Genomic DNA, 12,163 nt, shown 5'->3' with positions numbered 1-12,163 from the left:
CTATCTTATCAACTATTTTCTTATGTGCGCTACATTTAACAATCGCTATTCTCTTCGGGTATGTTAAAGCAGTCAAGAGATTATGCACTAATTCTCCATGCATTATCTGCACCCCATGGGATGTAAGAAAACCCCTCTCCTTCCAGAGTAGCCCAAAATCATGAGCCACTCCGAAGGCATAGCGACTGTCTGTATAAATGTTCACAGATAAGTCAGTACTGAGTTCACACGCTCGTGTCAATGCTATTAGCTCAGCTGCCTGAGCTGACTTCTGTGGGATACGAGCTGTCTCAACTACCGTCTGAAGTGTTGTAATTGCATATGCAGCTGACGTTGTACCATCTGGTAAATTCAAACAGGACCCATCAACCCATAGCTCCCCATCAACACTTAAAAGGGGCGTGTCTTGTAAATCAACACAACCATTTGTCTGTTCCTCAGTAAGGAATATACAATCATGAGACTCCTGTGACTGAGACTGAGTCACCGGGTATGGCAACAAAGTGGCTGGGTTTAATGTCGCACATCTCTTTAGTGTAATGTGAGGGGCCAACAATGTCAATTCATATCCTGTCAGACGAGCGCTAGTTAAATGTTGCGTCTTCGTCTGATTTAAAAGGGCATCGACCGCATGGGGTACTAGCACCAACAGCTTATGTGACAAAACTATCCCTTCACTCTGACGTATTGACACAGCTGTTGCTGCAACTGAACGGAAGCACCCGGGTAACGCACGAGCAACAGGATCAAGAACTGCTGAAAAATATGCACAGGGATGTTGTTTGTCGCCGTGTGTCTGCACTAAAACTGACAATGCGCATCCATCTTTCTCGTGTACATATAATGAAAAAGACTTCGTATAATCTGGAGTTCCTAACACTGGTGCTGAACAAAGAGCTTGTTGTAACTGTCGGAAAGCAGTCTCACACTCATCTGTCCATGGAAGGGGCATTGGGGTGTCTTTGGTTAAAAGTGCCAGCAAGGGTTTAACAATATGTGAAAATCCTAATATCCATTGCCTACAAAAAGAAGTAAGGCCAATGAATGCACGGACATCTTTCTGAGTACGGGGCACTGGTGTGTCTAAAATGGCTTGAATGCGATCTGGTGTAAGTGCACGTCCCTCCTTAGACAGAAGGTGACCTAAGTAGGTTACCTTCGGTCTACAATATTGCAATTTCTTTTGTGATACTTTGTGATGATGGGAAGCAAGAAAGGACAGCAAGGACAAAGTACATTTTTCACACTGTTCAGGGGTGTCAGCTGCCAACAAGATGTCATCGAGAGCCACTCCTTCAGACAAAACAAAAGAATCAAGTTGTCTTTTCAATGCTTGACTGTAAATGCTAGGACTCTCAGTATAGCCTTGAGGAACTCTACAGAATCTATACGATCGATTATTCAAAGTGAAACCGAACAAATATCGGCTGTCAGGATGAATAGGGATCGAAAAGAAAGCATTCTTCAAATCTATCACAGAAAATGTAGTCGCTGTCGGGGGAACCAGAGTAAGAAGTGTTGTTATGTCAGAAACCACGGGGTATTGTGGTACTACAATCTTGTTAACTTCTCGCAAATCAATAATGAATCTGTAGACCTTAGTGTCAGTATCTTTTTTCAGAATAGGAAGAATCGGACTGTTACAAATATTGTAGGGAACTTCCTCAACAACCCCCACTGCAATGAGATCACGGACAATACATGTGAGTGCTTCTTCACCTTCCTGTGAAATTTTGTATTGAGGCAAACGTGGCAATACAGCGCCCTCCTTGACACTAATATGTACTGGTGGAATAACCATTTGCCCTACATCAGTATCTGAAGTAGCCCACAAAGTACTAGGGAGTGAAGCTAATGCAATATCCTCTTTAACAAGACATGCTCTCTCCGCCACAGGATGGTTGTCATTCAAGATAACACGGACACCTTCTGGAGAACAGCGTATCGTAGCCCTGAAATACTTAAGCATATTAAGACCCACAATATTGTCAGGTGTATTCGGGGAAAGCAAAAATGGACATGGAGCAGTAAATTTATCCACATGGAATGCAAGTGGTTGCGACAATGGGCTAAGGGAAGGGGTTCCATCGAAGCCTATCGATGTAATGGTTAAGCCAGACAGGGGAGCCCTTGGGACCAATTGTTTAGACAAGGCACTACGAGTAGCTCCTGTATCAACCAGAAACTGATCAGTGGAGCCCAGAACATTTGCTGTAACATAGGGACCCCTCTGATCTACTGGAACTTCAACTGATTCCTTACCCCATCTTAGGCAATCCTATGCATGAGCAGAATCTTGAGAATCAGATGGCACATAATCAGACATTTGATATTGGTTCCTACTATCAAAAGTGTTAAACCCATCCTGCCCACGTATATTAGTATCAAACCTAGCACGATCACCTGTGTTTCCTCTAGGCCCTGAATATCCTGGTCGAGTTCTCATTTGTCCCCGACCACGTGTATACTGCGGAGCACGTAGTGCTGGGCAATCCGAAGCCCAGTAGCCAAATTTCTTACAGTATGCACACTGGTCAGCAGACAAATTCGAACGAGTATAAGAAGTGAAAGATGAACCATAAGACCCATGTCCACCCCTATCGCTACCTCTGAAAGACGGACCATAAGCCTGAGCCAACATAATCTTCGTTTTCAATTCTTTAGTCCTTTTGTCCTCATTACCCTTTGCCTCTAATTCCTGGCGCTCATAATACTGGGCCATAGTCAAAAGGGAGACCGGGGAAGACGTGGTCCAGGAACTCTCACTGTCCTTTAGGCGACTAGCTATTCCTGGCAACAGGTTTGCGACATATTTATCGACAAACAGATGTCTGCCTGTGTCATCTGTCAAAGACTGGCCACTAAAATCGTGGAATGCTTCTTCAAAGCGTGTAAAGAAATCAGAGACCGATTCATCTGCCTTTTGCTTACAAGATGCTAAAACAGTCCAATCTATCTTTTTAGGAGGAATAATCGTTTTTAACTTAACTAATATAGCTGCAGGGAGATCTAAAATTAACTGACATGGCTTTTGTGCGGGTTCCCTTTCGGCATCCATTCGTTCTAAGTCTCTCCATAATGCCCCAAAAGCTGCTTGATCATCAATTTTACGAACAGTTCTCCACATATCAGGTGGTAATATCAATCCGAAAAATAAATCAATATCAGGCAAAGTCATAGTGCAAGAACTAATAGCACCTTCAACTTCCTCCTAAAAAGCGGCTGGATTTTTCCGCGGATCAGGCAGTGCAGTTTTAAGTGCCATAAAATCCGTCCTATTCCAAGGAGTGTAAACCCAATTATAAATAAAATAACCCTTTGCATCAAGAGAGGCCTTATCATCGCTTGTACCCTGTCCTTTAGGAGGAACATACAAGGGCGCGGCCTCACGCATAGGTTTCGCATGGACTATCATAATCTTATCTGTTCCGGAGGGAGAAGCTTGTGCCATGCCGGTCTGAGAGGTCTGCACAGCCCCGTCTGCAGTCTTTTTCTCCTCTCGCAAGCGGACTGCATCAACACGAAGTTTAACCAAACGCCTGATTGTATCAGCCACCTGGGAGAAAACAAAAAGACCATCACGCATTTGCTTATAATCATCTGTTATATCCTTAGGCTCTAACTCCTCAGAATATTTCCTAAACAACTCAAGGACCTCACCGGCAAACACCTCAGTAAAATACAGATGCTCCCTTTCATACCACCCTCTCATACTATCAAGAATTTCAGGGGCGGTGGCAGTTCCATGATCTGCTTTACGAGCAGCAGATCGGAGCTGAGACGAGCGTGAAGCAGTTAACATAGAACGAGTTTCTCGCGTCTTATCTTCCTCCAAACTAAAGTCCTCATCTAACTCATGGGGGGCAGAAGGAACAGTATACGGAGGTGGAGGACGATCTAATAATAAGGAATCATCTTGTGGTTTATTAAGTATAGGATAAAGGGGCCTCCGAACAGGGTATTGGCCAGTTACCTGTAAAGCGCGCTCCCTATCTTCTCTCTCCTTCAACTCTTTCATTTCTTTGTTCTTTAACTCTAATGCTTTCACATAAACGTTTTTCCGCTGTTCTTTTTCAATCAAGGCTTGCTCACGTTTCATCCGTTCACGCACTTCTTTCTCCCACATTCGTACACAATCAAACATATCGTGCCTAGTCTTTCGTTTAAACATACATTGCTCCACATACTCAATCTTTCGTAAATCAAATGACCCATACATAGGCCAACGCAACTCAGGATCCTTACGCGTGTATTTATTCCATAATGTGCTGTACATTATAGAAGAAAGACCATACTTAATGTACATATCCCTATTAGGCGTCCCCTCCGGGAGGGCCGGTTGTGCTTCATCAAGTCTCAAGGTACCATTACAAAAGCAACACATCCTACGAAGTGTGCTAAAGACAGGCATGCCAAAAATAGTGCAGAATATGCAGTATTATAATCAAAGTAGCACTTAAGGTACCTTTAGTACGATGTGCCGTTCAAATCAATTCAGTTAGAGAAAATTCTCCTCATTACCTGCCTATGTGAATTGCAAGTCACATATGTCAAAACAAACCAAGTTGGCCAACACAAATATACAATCTCAAAGCCACAGTAAGCGTTACTAAACTACCTTACCAATCACAGGCATCAAAACCAACAGCAAGCGCCGCAGAAGGACACTTACCAATCACTTGGTGTCCAGATTCATCCTGCCAAGTTCTAAAATCGACCAAATGGTCACTGCAGGCGAATCAACAGAAGAGATCTCAGTCGAGGACCGGCGTCCCTGGATGGTCAGATCAGAAAGAAAGGAAAAGCCGCCGCGGATGCCAAGACTCGGGTCTTATCGGGCAGTGATCACGTCCAGAGCGAGATTCCAATCCTTCGTCGCGACCAATCCTTCGGGCATCCGAGTTCTCGATGAGCCCCGAGTTGGGCGCCAATTTGTAGAAAATAGGCCTCAGCTAGGCCTACCAGTGCAAGGGGTTCGCCCTTCTCTGCACAGAGTCCTCAGACTATTGGAAAGAAGTTGGCACAGAAACTGAAATAGAAAATACAGACTTTAATAAACCTCATGAGGTGGAACTACATTCAGACAGCACCCTTCGGTATTGAATGAAGTAGCACACTGAACAGCAGGGCCATGGTCCTTTTACACCCACACAGGGGCTAAAAGAAGACGGTACAAATATACTTGAGAGGAGTTATGCACAGATATGGTCATACAGAAACTGCACAGTCGACAAGTGGGAGGAGTTAACAGTTTGCTAACACTGGTAAACATATCCTGACAGTTACATGATACTGGCAGCTGCAAACTCAACTGGGCATGTGCGGAAGTAGAGGATTCTAAATATAGTTTGTTGCTAGGCAGATTACAAGAGCAGTCAACACTAAGGGAGGACAAAGCACATGGTGAGCACATGGCAAACAAAATGGCTGCCAGAAATACAAATGGATTCTACAACATGGACAAGATAGCCTCTAAATACCAGATGGATTCCGCTAATGCTAATCCAATTGCTGCCAATTTACAACAGTAGGCCTAGCTGAGGTCACCATCAACACCTCAGTTAGTTTTATTAAAGCGGGGGAGGATAGCGAGTCTGGATTGCAGGGAGCGCAGAGCTCTTCTCGGCACATACCACTGAATTGAATGTCTCAAGAAGTCAGGGCCCATGCCATTAACCCCTTGAGTGCCCCGCCCTTTCCCCCTCCTGTGCCGGCCATTGTATTAGCGGGCGGGGTCCATGACGAGATAGTCTCGTCATGGGCACAGCGCAACCGCGCTCCATGACGAGACTATCTCGTCATGGGCACAGAAGGGGTTAAGGGCTTTGAAGACAATACACATGGCCTTAAACTGAATCTGTGATGCCACAGGTAGCCAGTGAAGAGATCTGAGTGTCGCCCTTACTGAAGTAAACCTGGGTGTACCAGTAAGCATTCTAGCTGCCGCATTCTGCACGGTCTGGAGTCTGGACAGATGTTTTTTCTGGATGTTAATATAAAGACTATTACAATAGCCAGCCGCGACAGAATGAGTGCAGTAACGGCAGTTTTCAGACAGTCTTCTTGGAGGAGGAATTTAACTTTACGTAAGACTTTAAGCATAAAAAAGCAGGATGAAACCACCCTGCTAACCTGGTCATCAAAAGACAATTTTGAATCTATAAGCACTCCGAGATTTTTTGCCTTTACCACCGGAGCAGGAGGCCCTCCCAATATAGTCAGCCACCAGTCCGGTGTCCGGAGGTTGGCCGTGTTCCCGAAGAGTATAACCTCGTTTTTTTCTGCATTAAGTTTGAGGCAGTTTGATGCCATCCAGGCAGCAATTGCCTGCATGCAGTTATGCCACTTTGAGGCAGTCTCAGCCTCTGATCCCTGTTTGATTGACAACACGATTTGCGTGTCATCAGCGTAGGAGGACAACTGGAATCCAAAGGATTTAATCAGGGTTGCCAGCGGAGTGACATATATATTAAATAATGTCGGGCCAAGCGAAGACCCCTGTGGGACGCCACATGGGAGAGAGAAGGGTTTGGAGACATCTCTACCGAGGTCCACAGTTTGTATTCTGTTAGCTAGGAACGATTTCAAGAGGTCCCAGACCTTATCTTTAACCCCGACCGCTGATAAACGGTCCATCAGGACTTCGTGATGGACCGTGTCAAATGCGACTGAGAAATCCAGCATGACAAGTATGGCAGCGCCACCCTGATCTAGGGCCTCCCTGATCTCGTCCGTAGATTTTATTAATGCCAATTCGGTGGTGTGTTCAGCACGAAATCCAAACTGCGTAATGTCTAAAGATGAATTGGTCTGCAGGAATAGGCTAAGTTGACCATTCATGGCCCTTTCAATCATCTTACCCGGAAAAGGGAGACGAGAGATAGGTCTGTAATTGCTTGGAACTTTTGGGTCTAAATTAGATTTTTTGAGCAATGGGAGAATGGAGGCAGTTTTCTAAGGGGCTGGGAAATGACCGATTTTAAAAATAGAGCAGAACAGTGGGGTAAGGGCTTCCTCGATGATATCTGGGACCAGTTTCAATACTGAGGCTGGGCAGGGGGCCTGAACGAATCTCGGAGAGAAGCTTTGTGACTCCAGGCTGATCTAAAGATGTAAAATTATCAAATATAAAACAGGGTCCACTAGGCTCTAGGCGCTCTATTGGCACTACCTCATTGGTTACTACAGGCATAAATGTAAAGGAAGAAAAAATATTTTCGACCTTTTGCAGAAAAAAGGCAGCCAAAGATTCGCATCATTCTATATTACTTCCAATCTGAGGCTTAGTAGAGGAGGTTAACAAAGAGATGGTTTTGAACAACTCTTTAGATGAGGAGCCAGCACCTCTAATCTGTTCCCCAAAGTAGATCTTTTTTGTTTCAACTAGCAGTTTTTTATAGTTGGCTAGGCCTATCTTATAAGCCTCCCTACCAGCATTGCTGTATTCACTCCTCCATACTCTTTCCAGCTTTTTGCACTCTAATTTTTTGATTTTTTAGGCTTTCGGAGTACCATGGGGCAGTTGGCAGTGCCCGCTTAGTGATGCACAGTTTACCTGGCAGTAGTTTTTTACAGGCCAAGTCTACCTAGTCTGTATAAGTAGTCGTGGCTTCATCTACATCGGTCACTGGTGCTGGCATTGAGCCTTGTAGAAGATTGCCTAAGGCAAGGTCATCCAAGTTTTTCCAGTACCTGGTAATTATAGTTGCTCTAGCCGGAGGTTTAGTTGTTATGTGGGGTTTGCTTAAGTTCAAATAGGACAGCAACATGATCCGTCCAAGTGAGAGGAATAGTGTGGGTATAGACAAGGTTGGATTATTGGAAAAAATTCCATCCAATGTATGACCAGCGGAGTGAGTAGAGTCTGATACTAACTGCTTCAGGTCGCCCCCCCATAAATATTTGCTGCAGTTTTATGTTATCCGGGTCGTTAACATCTTCCAAATAAAAGTTAAAATCGCCCATAACTGTAAAGTGCTTGTTACACAGTCCTTCCTCTAAAAGTGATCCTAAGGAATCTAGAAATGCACCCCTGGGACCAGGAGGACGGTACAGAAGGACATTGTTGAATGTATCATGGCTTGAAGTTTGAAAGTTGATTAGCAGAGCTTCACAAGTCTGATTGGAGGCTTTGGTGAAGGAGGGCCTAAGGGAGTCATGGTAAATGACAGCCAGCCCACCGCCTCTCTTCGAGAGTCTGTCTTGGGTAAAACAGAGGAAGCCAGGGGGGGTTGCTTTAAGCAAGTCAGGCCCTGAGGCTTCATCTGACCAGGATTCAGTTATGAAACCTAGTTTAATGTTATGGTCTACCATAAAGAAAGCACATTCCACACTGTGTTTGATTAGCGATCTAGCATTTAGCAAAAGACATTTAATTGGTGCCTGAGGAGCTCAAATAAACTTTACATAGGGTGTATTACCATAAGAAGTACTACGATTCTCCGTAATGTAGGGCAAGGAAAAAGAACACTTGGGGCAATGCTCATCCTGTGCCTCCTTAATTAAGTTAGGAATAATCCTTGGGCGACAGGCCTTAGACCCCTCAAGGTCCCAACCCAAGAGCTGTTCCCTTGAATATGTTTGAGAACTTGATGAAAACGGACCAGGGGAACGTGCCCTGAACCCAGACCGAGCGCGGACGGGCGCAGACGGGCTTGCCTTTGGCGCGTCCGCTATGCGCACCCACTGCGCGGTTGCGTCAGCATGGTAATTTATAAGCCAAGGAAACAAAAGACCCGAATGACTAAAATGCTAACCGCCAAGATGGCGGTGTCCTAACAGTGATTCCCCGCCCCGAGCAGCAATGAGAGCCAAAAGTCGGCGCGAAGCCGAAAGTAAAGTGTAGAGTGCGTATTTTAAGTCAGGTAAACAATTTACAATTACAATCACAGTATTTAAAAACAGATAAAATGAGACAAGTGACAGGGAAGATCACCAGCCTGGCGAGCGTTGAACGCAGCTTCGACTCAGGCGGTAGCGCTGTGCGGTCGCGTCAGCATGGTAATTTATAAGCTAAGGAAACAAAAGACTCGAATGACTAGAATGCTAACCGCCAAGATGGCGGTGTCCTAACAGTCATTCCCCCCACAAGCAGCAATGATAGCCAAAAGTCGGCGCGAAGCTGAAAGTAAAGTGCAGAGTGCGGATTTTAAGTCAGGTAAACAATTTACAATTACAATCACAGTATTTAAAAACAGATAAAATGAGACAAGTGACAGGGAAGATCACCAGCCTGGCAAGCGTTAAACGCAGCTTCGACTCAGGCGGTAGTGAGGCATAGTTCATTTTGATGAGACTTATTTTGGGTTGTATTGTGCTTGTGGCTTTTGGTGGAAGTGGAAGGGAGGTTGTAACAGTTGATATTTGTTAAAGAAAAAAGAGATTAAGAGATTTTGAGGCAATATATTAGATATTGACACCATTGCTTTTGTGACTCCTTCTCACATAAAGAAAGTTTCTAGAATTTCACAAAGGTCAATGATTCTCAGGTACTTCATTGAGTACTACTGTTCGAGAGGGTGGATTTCTCAGGTACTTCATTAAGTTTAGGTGTTGATCTTCTTCTCGATACAATTATTCTTCATTGTTCTTCGCTGTATTATTGTTTCTGCTTATACTGTTATTTCACACAAGTTTCATTATGCAAAATGTCACTCCCCTGCCTGTCTTACTTTTGTCCCCAGGTGAACCTGTAATTAGGTGGGAAAAGTGGAAGAAAGGTTTTGGGCATTGTGCCAGAGTTGTTGTACTTCGTTAAGTGTAGAGTAGAGAACCTCACTGCTTCTTCATTGTTTAGGTCTGGAGGGACAGGAGGTGTTTGTTCATCATTCTGAGCTGAGCAATGAAGAAGCTGCAGTTCTAAACAGATCTGAGGTATGGATCAAGAAGTTGGGCAAACATTATCTTCCAAAAGCTAGCACTGAGGGATGTCACTTGAAAAAATGGTGCAGAAGGCTCAAGAGTTGATAGAAAACTATGTAACCAATCTATGTAAGTTGTCCTCTACTTGTAGGTTTGCAGGGACACAGAAACAGCATATTAGAGACCAATTTATTTTAGGTTGCAACATAGAGCAAGTCCGAGAAGAAATTTGGCCGAAGAATGATCCGAATCTTGATGAAGTTATAACCATTGCAAAACAAAATTGAACACTTTCTAGCTTGTATAGAAGGTATAAATAAGGACAATGGTATTGGCAATGTAGAAAAGGATCCAAATATTGCACATGACCAAATATCTATAACAGGGAGTTTTATAAGGAACAGGTTTTCTAGAGATGTTGGGCACATGGCAAATGATAAACGCTGTCCTGCAAGGGACGTATTAAGTAAAGTGTGTATTATGAAGGGACAGTATGGAAAAACGATAGGGTTCACCTTTCTACATTCTATTTCCCAAGTATTTGTATTCTACTAAAGTAACCTACTTTAGGGTTCATTATGCTTACATTAGTAAGTAACTCAACACTGTGTTGCTAAATGTTGTCATGGAGTCTCAGTCTTTGATTTTCCATTCATTCTATTTTCTTACAGTGTAGCTAGTGACTGTGATGCACTAGTTCACCTCACCAGGTTGATTTACGATTTCCTGCAATCCCTGTGATGTCAGACCTGTTAGTGCCGTTGTTCTACTGCCACTAGCATTAAGAAAGCTGTTTGCAAAACAATGAATAAAGGTATGAACGATTATAGGAGTAGTAGAGACATCACTTTATCTACTCAGGTAAGAAAAGAATCTCTTGGAAAAGGAAAGGTTGTTGTTTTTGGTGCATGTTGACCAACCACATAAGTGGTCACTAGTTACAGAGGGTAGGACAAGGGCAGTTAAGTAGTATATGCACATAATATTGATGACTGTTGGAGGATGGATGCTGCTCAGCCTTATCAAGCAAGGTTTGGATTGTTGTGTATGCTCAAATCACTCATATCCTATTATACAACACTATTTGCAATCGGGGCTGTGGACTGGATAAGTTATGGTAAGTAGCGTAGGCACTGCGTTGGTAGTGCATCCTCTTTAACTGCGGGTGAGGCTCTGGGGCAAGTCACATCACAAAGGCCTTCCTCTGTGGAGCAACTCACAGCCCTACTGCACACAAACTTACTGACTGATGCATGGCGACAATGGCACCCAGGGGAAGGGGTTTTTCGTTCTATTACGCACCTCATGGCACATGGTCCCACATAGACAGATGGTACACAACTACCGACTTCTTAGTGGCATTGCGGGAAGTGGATCACCTGCCTCGAACCCTTTCTGACCACTCCCCAGTGTTGCTCTCTTTGACTCTCCCTGACATGGCGCAATCCTTCAGATCTTGGCGCTTCTCTACTGAAGCATTACTAGATACCATTTTTAAGGGCAATGTACAGGAAGCCATCGTGGAATACTTTCGGATCAACACTGGCTCGGCTTTGAGAAATGCTACCCTATGGGAGGCCTTTAAAGTTTATATCAGGGGTGTTTGCATAGCCAAGCAGGCTGGCATCTTGCATACACTTCGCCGAGACCTTGACACGAATGAGCGGGCACTGCGTGACTTGGATGCTTGGGCGCTGGCGGGAATGGCTCCCTCCCCGTTGCATCAATGGGCGAAGCTACTAAGTGACTTCCAGGAACTTGCGCTGCGCAAGGTTGCATACATGGGGAAATATGCGCGAGCCCGTGTGTATGGGGGGTTGAGAGACTAGGACGCACTCTTGCCTGGCTGCTTACCCCTTAGCAGCACACCGGATATATTACCCACCTCCAGACAGCGGACGGTACACAAATTGCACAGGGCGCGGACATTCTCACAACGTTTTTGCCATATTACACTCAGCTCTACACTACGCACTCCCCCCTGAACGGCACCACTTTAATTGACTATTTGAATGAGATAGCGATGGTCTGGATTGGGAAAGGACAACAACAATTCCTTGCCTCGCCTATCGGGGCTGACAAGATCAAGGAAGCAATAGATTCACTGAATGGTTCTCGTGCACCTCGCACAGATGGCCTTATTGGCATAGTTTACAGAACCTATAAAACGCTGCTAGTCCCACATCTATTCAAAGTTTACGTAGAGGCGCTAGAATCGTGCAAACTACCCCCCACCATGAGGGAGGCGATTATCACATTATTTCTCAAACCGGGCAAGTCGCCTGATTGCTGTGCGTCGTAT

Source organism: Triturus cristatus, chromosome 3_1, assembly GCF_964204655.1.
Source record: "Triturus cristatus chromosome 3_1, aTriCri1.1, whole genome shotgun sequence".
NCBI lineage: Eukaryota > Metazoa > Chordata > Amphibia > Caudata > Salamandridae > Triturus > Triturus cristatus.
The sequence above is the reverse complement of the archived record's forward strand: the minus strand, read 5'-3'. Positions refer to the sequence as shown.